This window comes from Pseudocercospora fijiensis (assembly GCF_000340215.1).
Source record: "Pseudocercospora fijiensis CIRAD86 unplaced genomic scaffold MYCFIscaffold_1, whole genome shotgun sequence".
NCBI classification, from domain to species: Eukaryota; Fungi; Ascomycota; class Dothideomycetes; order Mycosphaerellales; family Mycosphaerellaceae; genus Pseudocercospora; species Pseudocercospora fijiensis.
Window position 1 is genome coordinate 9,284,845 of NW_006921532.1, and position 14,610 is coordinate 9,299,454.

The following is a 14,610-nucleotide window of genomic DNA, read 5'->3' on the forward strand; positions in this document are numbered from 1 at the left end:
ACTAGAAGAAGATAGATATTTTAGTTAATTTGTATTAGTTTATATTTTTATAAAAATAAAATAGGGAAAAAGAAGGAAGGTTAAAGAGCCTAATACTTATAGTTATAGGCATTATCCCTGTTTTCTAGACTATATTATATACCTGCCTTCGCAACTCTATCCAATACTTACTCTAAATATCCTTATACTCTACCTACTAGAAATTTAACTAGATACCTAGACCTATAGCTGCCTCTATATCTTTTACTATCTTCTATAGGTTAAAGGACTCCTCTATAGCAGCCTCTATATCCTTATATAATACGAAGTTACTACCTACCCTACCCTTTATATCTACTAAATAACTAAGAGTTCTAAGGAACGAACTAGCATTCGGCCTTAGTATAGCGAGTAACTAGTAGAACGTAGTATAGAGCTATTTTATAGCTCTTTTATATACTATACCGATACCGAGGGAAGAGCTATCCTATTACTTAATATTAGAGAATAGTTTAGTAGGAAAGTGTTAGAACTTCTTAAAGAGGGCTTCTAGGGAAATCGATAAGTTCTACCTAGATATAGATAATAATATTCTACCGAGTAGTTAGGGAATCAAATAGCGAGCGAAAGGATAAAATTTATACCTAATAAGTGTAGTTTCTAAACTAACCTATAATAGCTTGTATATATATATGCTCTTAATTAGTTAGTGCCCTTAGCTAATTATCTATAGATTTAGGGTTATATAAGTACCTTCCTATAACTAAAAAATGCCGGCTACGCTGCCGGCTATACTCTCGTGTCTTATAAAGGGCTTGCTTCGAGTTACGTATACATTCTTACACTTCTTAGAAACCGATAAATTCTATAGTTCGAACTAGCTACTCCTACAGTTGCTTAGCAAACTAACCTAAACCAAACTAGATCTTTAGCTTAGCAAACTAAACTAAACTAAACTAACCCAAACTACTACGGGGTCTAGTCTCGACTCGTACGAGTTCTATACTACTTTAGGTACCGCTACCTAGCTTCCCTATTTTTTATAGTATCCCGTTATACTTCTTAGTAGATATAATATACAGTTTTCGTCCCTGTTGTAATTATACCGTAGTTAACTAAAGCTAAGGCGAATAACGCCGTAGGCCTAGAGCTAGTACTCCTATACCAAAAGGGCACACAAGGCTATAGTTATTACTAAGTATATTATCTCTACGAATACAAAACTAAAGAGCTTACTTACGAGTCGGGCAGAATCGAGTATAACAACGCTTACTAACGATAATAACAGTCATCTTCGGCCACTTCTCCTTACTACCGTAGAGCTTCGTAAAGGCCTTTTCGAAAGACGGTAGTTCTATCTATAGGACTAGTTTATACTAGCCTTCCGAGACGCTATTCCGGTAAATAATAACTTTGTTTAGTAGAGAGCTATTCTTCTTATACTACAAATTTAGACGCTTAATTACCGTTTCTTTGAGCCTATTAGCTATTTCTTAGCGGCTATCCTATATACAGATCGAGCCTAGCTATTAGAGTACATACTTATTAACGCTAGTAATAAGCGTAGCTATTAATAGCGTACCTTCGAGGAGCCTAGCGACGGGTAGGTAATATTAATACTAAATAGTAGTATTATCTCGTTATTAAGCAGTTTACTACTAAAGGCATTTAGTATATAGTACGCTACGCTACTACCCTTTACGTTAAACTTAAGTACTAGATTACTAATATATATGCCCTATCTAATAGGCTTCTAAAGCTTCGATCCTAGAGAGTAGATAGTATATATACTAAATTTAATATTACTAAATTATTTAATACGAGCGTATAACTACTTATCGGCTTCCGGAATAAATACAATAAGGAACCTAATACCTATACTCTCCTAGGCCGCTATCGCGAAGATATTAGTATTATATAACGTAGCGAGCGGTTACTAAAGTCGCGATTCTATATAGTAGTAAGGGTCTCTAGTAAGATTTCCTACGTAGGCTTAATACGCTAGCCTATACTAATACTATATAACTTTATATACTTTTTAACTCTATTAATCAAGTTTTAAGATTACCTAGGTCCCTATATAGCGTATTGCCTCGATTGCCTTTACGGTTAATAATTAGAAACGACTACCTATTAGATTTTCTAGGTCTAGTAAACTTAACGCCCTATAAGTTCTAGGAGCCCTTCTACGGCGTAATAGGTTTCGAATTCGAACTATAGCTTACGTAAAGAGTATCTAGGATATAGTCGGATACTATAATTATACTAGGACCTACCGAGAAGCTAAATAGCCTTATAGAAGTTAACTAAGGATTACTATTAGGATTAGTAAGACGGAAGAGTTATATACTATTCCTAAGTCTAGTACCGGGAGTTCTAGTAACAGATATAGCGTTAAGATTTAAAAATCTAGCTACGAATTTAAGTATCTTAGAAGTCTAGTTGCTACTAAGTAGGCGTCGACAAGGCTAGCTAGGACGGACTATATATAACTTTATAGGCAGATATTAGTAATTAGCGCACGTACCGACGTTAAGTACTAGACGATCTAGGTACCTACTAGTAAGGGCAATTCCGTAGTACTAACGGAAGTAATTATTAACCGTAATCTATCGTAGTATAGTATTTATAGGGTCGATAAAGCAGAATATAACCCAGTTAGTATTACTTAAACGCTAGACCTAATTCTTGTCGGCGACCTTCGTAAAGCCGATAACAGTCCTAATCTTAACTCTAATTAGCTCTTACTAGCTATCTTTTATATCGGCGGTATCGACCTTTAATATATAAAAGAAAGCTTTAAGCTAGTTAAGATTACTAGTACGCGCGTTAGCCTAAAGCTAAAGTAGAAGTCTAGGTTAGTAAAAGGCACTAGCGGTAACGTTTAAATTAACTAGTAGACGCCGGTTAACTACTAGGCGAATAGAGGAGTAGTAGCCTCGTAGTACTTATAGCCTCCGCCTAAATCGGAAAGCTCCTTCCTAGATAGCTATAGTATAGATAGAATTTGTTTTAGCCTACGTTATAAACGGTATTAGTCTCGTCTAGCGCCCTAGTTTAGACGATGTTTATAAGTAGTAGTATAATTTAGAGTATTAGGTAGTTTAAATATTTCTTTAAATATTCTCCTATTCTTTTCTAATATTATACTAAAACTATCGTCTAGGCCTGTCGTAGTACTATAAGCTTAATAAGAGAGTAAATTAGGCTATAAAATTAAAACAATTCTAGGACATCCTATTAAGTAGTCTTCTATTACTAAAATTTACCCTTATCTTCCTAACGGGTAGATAAAGTATTATTTGTTTATATGTATTAGTAGATACTAAGATAATATTAACAGAAACTACTATACCGTTACTACTAGACAACGTAGTCGTAAATAAAAGTAATATATAGATCGAAGACGTACCTCGATTCTAGCGCGAATCTAACGCCGCTTTCTATCTAGAAAGTAAGACACGTTAGATTAAATTTCTCGGCGGTCTCTTGATATAACCTAATAAAAAGTATATCGTTAGAACCGCGCAATCTTATTCTATCTAACACAAAACTTTCGTATAGGTCGAGAACGTATCTCGAATCTAAGACGAATCTAACGCTGCCTTTCCAATCGGAAAGCGGTATACGTTATTTAGATATCTAGGCGGTCTCTAGATATATTTTAGTTAAAAGTACCTAGTTCGAACCGCGTAATAAGGTTCTATATTCTAACTAGCTCGATACTATCGTACTACGAGCGGATATTATACTACTTGTAATTAATATTAGCTACGTTAAATACTACGAAAGGGTCTAAGGGAGGTACTTAGGTTATTGCCTCGCCCCTCCTAGTACCTAGACATATATAGCAAACCGGGCCTATAGTCTCTAAAAATAGGGGACGTTAGGCTATTCCCTATACCCTAGGAACTCGCTTAGCTAAACTTAATTTTTCGGATTTTATATATTATCAGTTAAAACCGTCGGTATTATATATAATTATTATTAATATATTGTCTTCTAGACGCGGTAAGGTATAATAGTACCCGCTAAATTCGGATTTACGTATTTCGAGGTATAGTTGTTGCTTATTATTATAGTATCGTAGTATTATCGTTAGTCTTACTAGTATACGTTAGAATTCTCGGTTAGTCCTGTAGAGTATCTATACTAATAGTTGCCTATATAGCGATAGCACAATAAGGAACCTAGATATACTCTAAATTACCTTACTCCCTATACTTTATACTGTGAGAATTCGAATAGTATTAACAAAGGCCTACTATAGGCGGAAGAGAGGGTTCTAAGAGGGGATTCTTCCCCCTAGTATAGCGCTAGGACTTGTTACTAGAATACAGACACCCTTATTAACCTAGTATAATATACTATTCCTATATTATTCTAATAGAGGTGCTATTATAGTGCGCTATATACTATAGTATAAATTATAAGTAGACTCTTCTAACTACTAAGTATAGCTATATATACTACGATAGGTTATACTACCTATAGAACCTTATACTATTATAGCTAATAGTAGTAGTAGTAGTAGTAGGAGTATTAGCCTCCGCTTAGTACTACCTACTAGAAATCTAATTTACTAGTAACATTTAATTTGCTATATAGGCCTCTAACCGTATACTAATTATATAGGTTAACCTACTATTTGTCGAGATATAGTTAATACTATAAGGAGCTATAACTAGCTAGCAATAGTTAATACCTAAATAGTAACTACTCGCCTATCGGATTAAGTATATACGTTATATTCGCGTTAGACTTTGCGATACTCGTTAAATATTATTATAAATCTAAGCGTTTATAGAGGCAAAATATGTAGCTAGAACTAGGCAATAGTTCAGATTAATATACTATTAGTCGAGGTATAGCTCAATTTAATTTACTATATAGTATTATATTTAGTCTAGTAGCTATTAATATACTAGGTATCTATCTTAGATCTTAGGTAGATAAAATATTTAGAAGGTTATAATTGTAACTCTTAAGCCTATAGGTAGCCTATATAGACTAGAATAGTCCTTAGGTTGCCTTGTATTCTCCTATATAGAAACCCTTTTTCTTCGGGCCTAGAGGCTAGTAGATAAAGCTTAGGTCCCTTCGTATTAGAATACTAGTTATACTCCTAGTGCTTATTTAATAGGTTTTAAGTTACTATCTATAAGATACTACTAGTATTCCTATAAAGTCGTCTAGTAATATGCTAGCTCTACGTTCTTTAGTACTCCTAATAGTATAAGGTTTTATTCTATTTTTATAATAGACTATTACTAGTATATATTAGTAGGATAACGAGTCGAAGGCTAATTACAAGCATACGAAGATATACCTAGTATATTAGTTTAAGTATTATATATAACGAGATTATAGTAGAGTACTCTATTAGGGTCGAATAAGACATACTAAGTATATGCGCAGACACATGGCTATACGTTTGCGTATATCGGATCGGGAGACCGGCAATCCCGGATACGAAGATTCTATTATGCTAGGATTATATATCACGCTAAGTAAGGATATGATATCTTTGCGCTTTTCTATACGCTCGAACCCTCTTCTTCTTTCTCCACTACAAACTACTCGTACGTATTAGACCCAGAGCCCTCTATATATACCTATGCGCATTCCTGATCCGCTTAGTACTAGACTCAATTCTAGTGTTTATATATACATCCGCACAAAGCTATACGCATAGCAGTCGACTATGCCGCAGGACATTAAGGGCTGCGTATTCCCGAGCTCGCTCGTCAACGGTAGCGTAAGTACATTCCTATAGCTATACGTCGCTATATACTAATACGCAAACAGAGCAGCTACTGCAAGTACAAAAAGCGTCTGCTTAGTGGCGAGCTAGTCCCTCTACTAATTCTAGATATCGTCGTAAGCATTCTTCTGCCCTTACCTATCTACATACTTATATATACAGACATGCCTAAAGAAGAAAGTGCCCGCTGTTCGCCTTTTTATAGGTAAGGTCGTTTGTCGTATACCGGCTGGTGCTAAAAACTAGAGTCGATTTATCGACGCTACGGAGGATAACGGGTATAGTTATACTATTGCGCATATCTATATATAGCACTAATCTCTATAGTAATAAGAGTTTGGAGGATATATACGACGAGGAGGGTATATATTATATATAACCTAGCCTTCGCGCATACCTATATATTCTACTAATACTTACGTAGATAATATGCCGCGATATAAGAACACTCGCGACGCATATTTAGTACGGGGTATATATTGTCCCCGAATAGATCTGCTTATACTTATGCCTTTATAGTATAGCGGCGTCGTCGAAGAGGGACGTAAGGAAGATAGCAAGCGGGATACCGGCGGTCGCTATACCCCGGAAGACAAGTTAAAGCGCTATATAGATATAGCTATGCCTATACATTTGCCTATTAATTCCTATTAACGAGCCTTAGAATTCTACGACCGCCTCTAGGAGATATACGAGGACGAGGCGCGAGAGTATACGTAAGTCTACGATTATAGATATACGCATTCTAATACCTATCTAGCAAGGGTCCCTCTAAGGCGACCTCGAAGAAGGCCGATATAGGTAGCGACGAGACTAGCGACGAGGGTAGCGACGAGACTAGCGACGAGGCTAGCGACGCGGCTAGCGACTAGACTAAGAACGAGGCTAAGAGCGAAGCCAAGAACGAGGCTAAAAGCAAGGCTAAGAACGAGGCTAAAAACAAGGCTAAGAACGAGGCGAAAAGCAAGGCTACCGATATAGCTACCGACAAGCCCTCTACTAAAGGTCCTAAGAACCCGACCGTAGTTATTAAGTCGTCTACGGAGGACGAGGACGAGGACGAGGGAAATAGATTCTAGGTCTAAGCAAGGGTATATACTTAGATATAGTTATAGAGACTCGTCGCCGCTAATATATATAGCAAATTCGAGCTTATACTTGCCTCGAAGTCTAGCAGGGTAAGCATAAGGCTAGCCTTATCTATACTTATACTAATGCGCGTAGGTCAATAGGACGCTTACAAACAACGACTTCAAAAGGCGCTTCCCTAATATAGCCGTACCCTATAATACTTATAAGGCCGCCGGTGCGAAGACGAGTATACCTATCTATCCGTTTTAGTCTATTAGTATACTAACGGATGTATAGACTGCAAATGGGGTAACTATACCTGCGAGAATATAAAGGTATACGTACTCTAATCTATAGCTATACCTACGCGTATAGACAAGAGTACCGTAGGGCTCGCACTAGGGAGAGGGATTCGTTAGGGAATTAGATAGCTATACGCATACAACCGGTTATAGCTATAGCTCGCGCGTTGATTTGGCTTTGCGCTAGCTAATGTTTGGCTTAGCGGCGGTAAGAGTATATAGATTGACATCCTATAGCGTTTAGTATATAGTGATTTATGTATAAACCTATACGCCGACCTATACGCATAGCGAAGTTTATACCACTGCTTATAGTACAGCTCGTATATAGAGGCATAGCTAACGTTATACCATTTTCCGCAACTTCTTTAATCGCTAAGACGTACTTTAGCTAGCGTCGACCGAGCTAGCGGCGGGCAGCGGGAGTTTTATATATACGGCTATCGCTATACTTATACGTCTAGCTATAGCTCTGTTTACTCGATACCCTCTCGAACGACGCGATAGCAGGCAGCTAGGATATATTAGCATAACTATAGACATATCTACGCCTATAACTCTGCTTACCTAGCGGACGGCTATTGCCGGGGCGTCAGCCCCTTTACCGAACGAACAGAAGGAGCGCTATATATTTAGCTAATGTCTCGCGTATATCTACGCATAAATAATGCTCTAGATCTGCGTATCTTTGCTATTTCTTTAATATACAAAGTATATAGTTTAAGTTATATTCCTATATAGTAGAATACCCTATGCTATTTTTTATTAATTCCTATTTATATATATTAATAATACTCTATACTATTATAATTTGCGTTGTTACTATCTCTCTCTCTCTCTAAATTTTCTCGTTATATATATATTAATAGAAATATAATCTCTACTACTATTATTCTAGTTACTGCCCCTCTCCTAGTATACGAATGTCTTTAGGTATACGCAAAGGCAACACTGTAGCTATGCATCCGTTCCTCCGTTTTAGTAATAAAGGCTTAGTATTATTTTATATTAGTATAAGACTATTACGCTAGTGTAATATAAAGTAAATAGTTTAACTTGTTTACCTATATAGTAGAAGACCCTATATATATATAGCTAAAAAGATCTTTTTATTTTTCTTTAGATTTATACTTATTAATAATACTCTATACTATTACAATTTGCGTTGTTACTATATCTCTCTCCCTCTAAATTTTCTCGTTATATATATCAATAGAAATATAATCTCTACTACTATTATTCTAGTTACTGCCCCTCTCTTAGTATACAGATGCCTTTGAGTATGCGCAAAGGCAACGCTGTAGCTATGCATCCGTTCCTCCGTTTTAGTAATATAATTATTATAGTTAAAGCTTAGTTTTGTCCTACTTTATTATCCCTTTACGCATACCTATGCACTAGCGATTAGGCACTCCCTATTCTATGCGAGACACAACATAGGTATGCACATATCTCACGCTATAGATATGCGCCCCTTCTCCCGTTTTAGTAATAAAGGCTTAGTATTATTTTATATTAGTATAAGATTATTACGCTAGTGTAATATAAAGTAAATAGTTTAACTTGTTTACCTATACAGCAGAAGACCCTATATATATATAGCTAAAAAGATCTTTTTATTTTTCTTTAGATTTATACTTATTAATAATACTCTATACTATTACAATTTGCGTTGTTACTATATCTCTCTCCCTCTAAATTTTCTCGTTATATATATTAATAGAAATATAATCTCTACTACTATTATTCTAGTTACTGCCCCTCTCTTAGCATACAGATGCCTTCGGGTATGCGCAAAGGCAACGCTGTAGCTATGCATCCGTTCCTCCGTTTTAGTAATATAATTATTATAGTTAAAGCTTAGTTTTGTCCTACTTTATTATCCCTTTACGCATACCTATGCACTAGCGATTAGGCACTCCCTATTCTATGCGAGACACAACATAGGTATGCCCATATCTCACGCTATAGATATGCGCCCCTTCTTCCGTTTTAGTAATAAAGGCTTAGTATTATTTTATATTAGTATAAGATTATTACGCTAGTGTAATATAAAGTAAATAGTTTAACTTGTTTGCCTATATAGTAGAAGACCCTATATATATATAGCTAAAAAGATCTTTTTATTTTTTTAGATCTATACTTATTAATAATACTCTATAGCTATTATATTTTATCTATTATATTTTATGTTATTACGATATCGCTCTCTCTCTAAATTTTCTCGTTATATATATATTAATAGAGATATTATCTCTAATATAATTATTATAGTTAAAGCTTAGTTTTGTCCTACTTTATTATCCCTTTACGTATTATTCTATATAAGACACTACATAGGTATGCACATATCTCACGCTCTAGATATGCGTCTGTTCTTCCGTTTTAGTAATAAAGGCTTAGTATTATTTTATATTAGTATAAGATTATTACGCTAGTGTAATATAAAGTAAATAGTTTAACTTGTTTGCCTATATAGTAGAAGGCCCTATATATATATAGCTAAAAAGATCTTTTTATTTTTTTAGATCTATACTTATTAATAATACTCTATAGCTATTACATTTTACGTTATTACGATATCGCTCTCTCTCTAAATTTTCTCGTTATATATTAATACAAATATTACTTATCTCTACTACTATTATTCTAGTTACTACCTCTATTCTGTATACGGCTGCGTATAGGTATGCGCATACCTTACGCTTTAGGCATGCGCCTACATTTCCTTTTAGTAATAAAGGCTTAATATTATTTCAATATTAGGGTAATTTTAGCCTAGTTTATCTACCCTTTAAACATACCTATGCGCTTACGATAAGGCTCTCCCTCGAGTTATGCCTATACATATATGCTCGACTATGTCTATATACGTAATATATGCTAAAAAGATGTTAATACAACCTATATATATAGCTATCTCCGACCCTCTCTTAACTAGCGAGCTATCTCGTCGTATACCCGTAGCTGCGCCCGTAGATACTCCGCCTATAAACTAGTTGCCGCCGGCAGCAAGCGTCACAACATGGCCAAGGTCTACTGTGGCTTCTACGACTATGGCGCGGATAGCATCCTATTAGGGGCTGCATTGGCTGTCCTATCGGTGGCTGTATTGGCTGTCCTATCGGTGGCTGCATTAGCTGTCCTATTAGGGGCTGTATTGGCTGTCCTATCGGTAGCTGCATTGGCTATCCTATCGGTGGCTGCATTGGCTGTCCTATCGGTGGCTGCATTAGCTGTCCTATCGGTAGCTGTATTAGCTGTCCTATCGGTAGCTACATTAGCTGTCCTATTGGTAGCTGTATTAGCGGCATTGTTAGTAGCTGTATTAGCTGTCCAATTATCGGCTAGTTATAGCTAGGGATAATTCGGGTTTGATCTTGAAGTTGAATCCCGTCTCGAGACATATCTATAGGCGTACCTATAGGCGTTCCAATGCGGCTAGGTCCTAATGTAGCGGTGTTAGTAACTAATCTCTGGTTTCCCCTTTCTCTAGGCGTAGGAACGCGTAAAGGTAGAGGCATACTTTCTGTGCTCGCTCGCTTTCGTCGCCGGCTAGTAACCTCTAGTTTAGGATCCCGGATAGGGATTATATATAGGCGAATCCCGGGTAGTAGGCTTAGGCGTTGTAACGGTCGTAGGGCGGGCGTAGGGCTTAGACTTCCGGTTAGGCGTTATAACGGTCGTAGATGTAGCGGTAGGCCAGGCTCGATATCCCGTAATTGTGAACGTGTTTCCTATTCTAAAAGGGTCCTCCGGGTAGGAATTGTTCTAACCTGAGCTCTAGCGGCGCGATACGCATTATTGACCCTAGTAGTACGCTTATCCTCACTATTACTCCTATGCTTATAGAGATTACTAGAGGCCTGCTCTTAGTACGCTAGCCTTATAGCCTTTTCCTGTTTATATCTAGTCTTCTTTACAACTACGGCTATTAGTACGGGCATAAATCTGCTAATAGGTAGCTCTTACCTTGCTTCTGTAGTGCCCTCTCGTATCTAGACTAGATAGAGACATTTACTAACGTATGCTTTACGCGGTAGTCGGTCCAACCCTAGAACTAATCGACATCGCGTATATCTATAGTCGCAGCTCTAGAAATACCTATTATTAAAGGTAGGTCGGTTCCGAATAAGTATAACTTATATCCCGTCTGTTCGTTAGCATTTATATCCGCCCGTCTGCTTCTGTATATATCCTTGTTTATAAGCGTACACTCGGGGTTGAGCGCGGCTACAATAACATCGTTTTTCTTGTTCGTCGCCTAGTTACGGAGATCTTTGTTCCGGGACCCTGCATACATTAGCGAATGTCTATAGCTATATATATAGACGTACGTTAGAGGATACCGATAATCGTATAGTACTCCTACCTGCTCGGAGCGTCGATAAGGGATAGTATATCTTCTCGCTCTTTTATAGTAACCCTACTACGCTATTTGCTTATAACCTTGTCTACGTTCCTAATAAAGTGTACACGACAGAGCATAAGTACATGCTATAGGTAATACTTAGCTGTATAGAGGGGGTCGATTTCGTACAGGTAGAGACTAAGGCCTATAGGTTAGCATAGGTACGGGCATAGGCTAGGGCATAGATACTAGTATATTAGCACCCGAGCTAATCGACTGCGACATAGTGCTACCCGTCCGTATCCCCGTAGATATGTGCCTACCTACATCTGCCTACACCTACGACAGCCGCTAAGGTCGTAAATAGGCGCTTCTATACGAGATAATATATCCGATTAGTATTCTTCTCGTTGCAGATAACCCGAGCCAAGGTGAAGACTATCTTATTAGCAGGTATATAGCTATAGGTTAGCCTATATATACGCTTTCTATTCTGACCTAACTCAACCGCAAAGATAACCTCGTTTATATTAGATCCTGCGATACGTTTGTAGGATATATCGACGTCGAATGACTAGAGAGACGTAAAGATCTCTGCTTGTTCCCTATAAAAGCATACCACTATCTATATACCTATAGGGGAGATATATACGTCTTAGATGTATTGCTACTAAATCAGCGTATATCAGCATCTATAGCTATAGATAAGGACGTACAGTCTTCGGGTTGAGTTTCTGCTGTTTGTATACCTATTCTACTACGTTAATATCGCGAAGGTGACTATACTCCGTATACTTGAGCTTTACTATTATCGCGGTTAAGCGCGAAGTATTGTTTAAAGCAACATAGAGCTTAGCAAGTAATAGTACCCCTTTTTTATTAAGGAACTGCTGCAATATCGGATAGACCTAGAATCGGGCTAAGGACTACGTAAGCGGAAGTCTATAGGTATAGCTATATATATACCCGTTGTTAGGTCCGGCGAAATGCACTTCTTAATCAATTCCTTTAGCTCTTCCTCGATAAGAGTAGGGACTTTCGTCGGAGGGGGTAGTATATGCGTATATTTGCCCCGAGATACGATTATTATATAGGGCGTCCTTATAGGATCGCGCGGGACGATGAAATCGAACTTGACCTTACACTCTTACGTAACGAGCTTGCCCTACCCTTATAGGTAATCGACTTCTACGCGGTGTTAGCTAATCTATACCTATAGGTCTAGACGTACCTACGGTATATCGTATAAACTACCTTTGTCGGCTTAACAACTATACAAACGTTAGTCGGACCTGCTAGTAGATTTTAGAAGAAGTCCTTAAGTATATCGATTAACTATTTCCCTTCTTTTAGAATAACTTAGCGGAAGCATAATAGTCGTAGGTGTATATAGTAGTTAGTATATACGAGTGAGTACTGGTAATAACTAGCCAGCGTCTATACAGTTAGCTATAGATATGCCTATATATATAACTAATTACTTATAGGCGTCTCTGCCTCCTCGTGCGTTAAACTACAATCTTCGCGTTGATCGTCGTAGGCTTTTCTCGACCGGAATCTTGCTTGTACTATATGCCAAAGCCTATGCCCGTAGGTTAGTACTCGGTAAACTATCTAACTACGGATATATATACGCATGTAAGTTCTCTACCCGGTATTACGTCTCTTCTCCTCTTAGTACGAATATCCTTACGAGCGGAGGTATAGAATTAACCCTCTAGTTTAGGTACTCGTCTGTAAGGCGATAGTGCGTAGCGCCCTCCCGGAGATATAAGCAAGCATATTAACATATCTTAACACCGCTACAATTCTTCCGTACCCGAATACAGGATACGCTATTGAAGTACGACGCTTTAGTTTCCTTCGGGGAATAGGGCTGCCTTGCCCTATATTGCATCTAATATATATTAGTATATATATAACAATATATACGCCTATATATACTCTATATTTAAGAACGGCCGGAATCTTTATAACGTTCTCTAGGATGAGATCGGTATAGTTATAGTAATCCGCAAGTAGAACGACATATATATAGCTATAGTTATAACTACTTAGGTATTCTAGTATCGTAGCAATATATTCGATATGCTTAATAGAAAGCGGGGCATATATAGTATTTGTAATAAGGGTAGGCCCGGGTCGAGGAAGTAGCTAAGTCTTGTTAGAAAGTATAGGCATACTATTAGCTATAGCTAAGCCTACAATATTGCTTTCTAGCTACTTATCTTCTACAGCCTCTAAGGCGATGCGATCTTCTTCCGCAAGCATTCCTAACGTAAAGACATTAGAGGCCTATATCTCGGTAAGCTAAAGGGTATATATATCTATATACTTATATATACGCGCTCGTTAATAGACTCGGTATACGAGATGAGCTTATTAGAATATTTATATTTATAATCTTCCTATATATAGGGAAGAAAGGTCAATAGAGTCTCTATAGCTTTAGTCGGTACTTTAGATAGTAGTTTTGTTCGGTGCTCGTAATCTGTATAGTCTAAGAAGCGGGCATTCGTATAGTAGAAGGAAAGGGAAGGGAAAGAATTAGTCGATTAGTAGGAAAGTAGATGCGTAGGCGCTAATTTGCGGCTAACCATATACACGGTTACGCACAGACTCGGCTATACGGACGTTGGTCAACTCCGCTTTTAGCGTGGTCAACCGCAGATTTCTCTGGCGTAAGTTGAAATCGGATCTGATGGGTTGCCAGGTTTCGAAGACGTGCCTCTGAGAGCGACATGCATGGATAAAGGCAGAAGGCCCTGTCAAAAACGCGAGACGAACGTAGCGCAAGCATTGGTTGTCGCCAGGTCTAGATTTCCACTCAAGTGGGTTCGTGGCCTCGACGAACTCCCCGCTGGGATGGAGTCGCGTATGTTTGCAGTGCTCGGGGATCAGGTTCAGACGTCTCGTTTCCGATCTGCGCACACAATTCTACCGGAACTTCCGATGAGCGAGCTCTTACCCCTGGCTCATCATCGGCATTTAGCAAGGTCGTCCTGCAGGCATCAGAGCTCGGTTGGTATGCCATGCCATGCCATGCCATGCCATGCCTACAGGTCGATGTCAGCAGATCGACGATTGCTTGCAGCAGAAAATAAATCGAGCTGGGCGGCAAGCACAGCTCTTCTGGTATGATA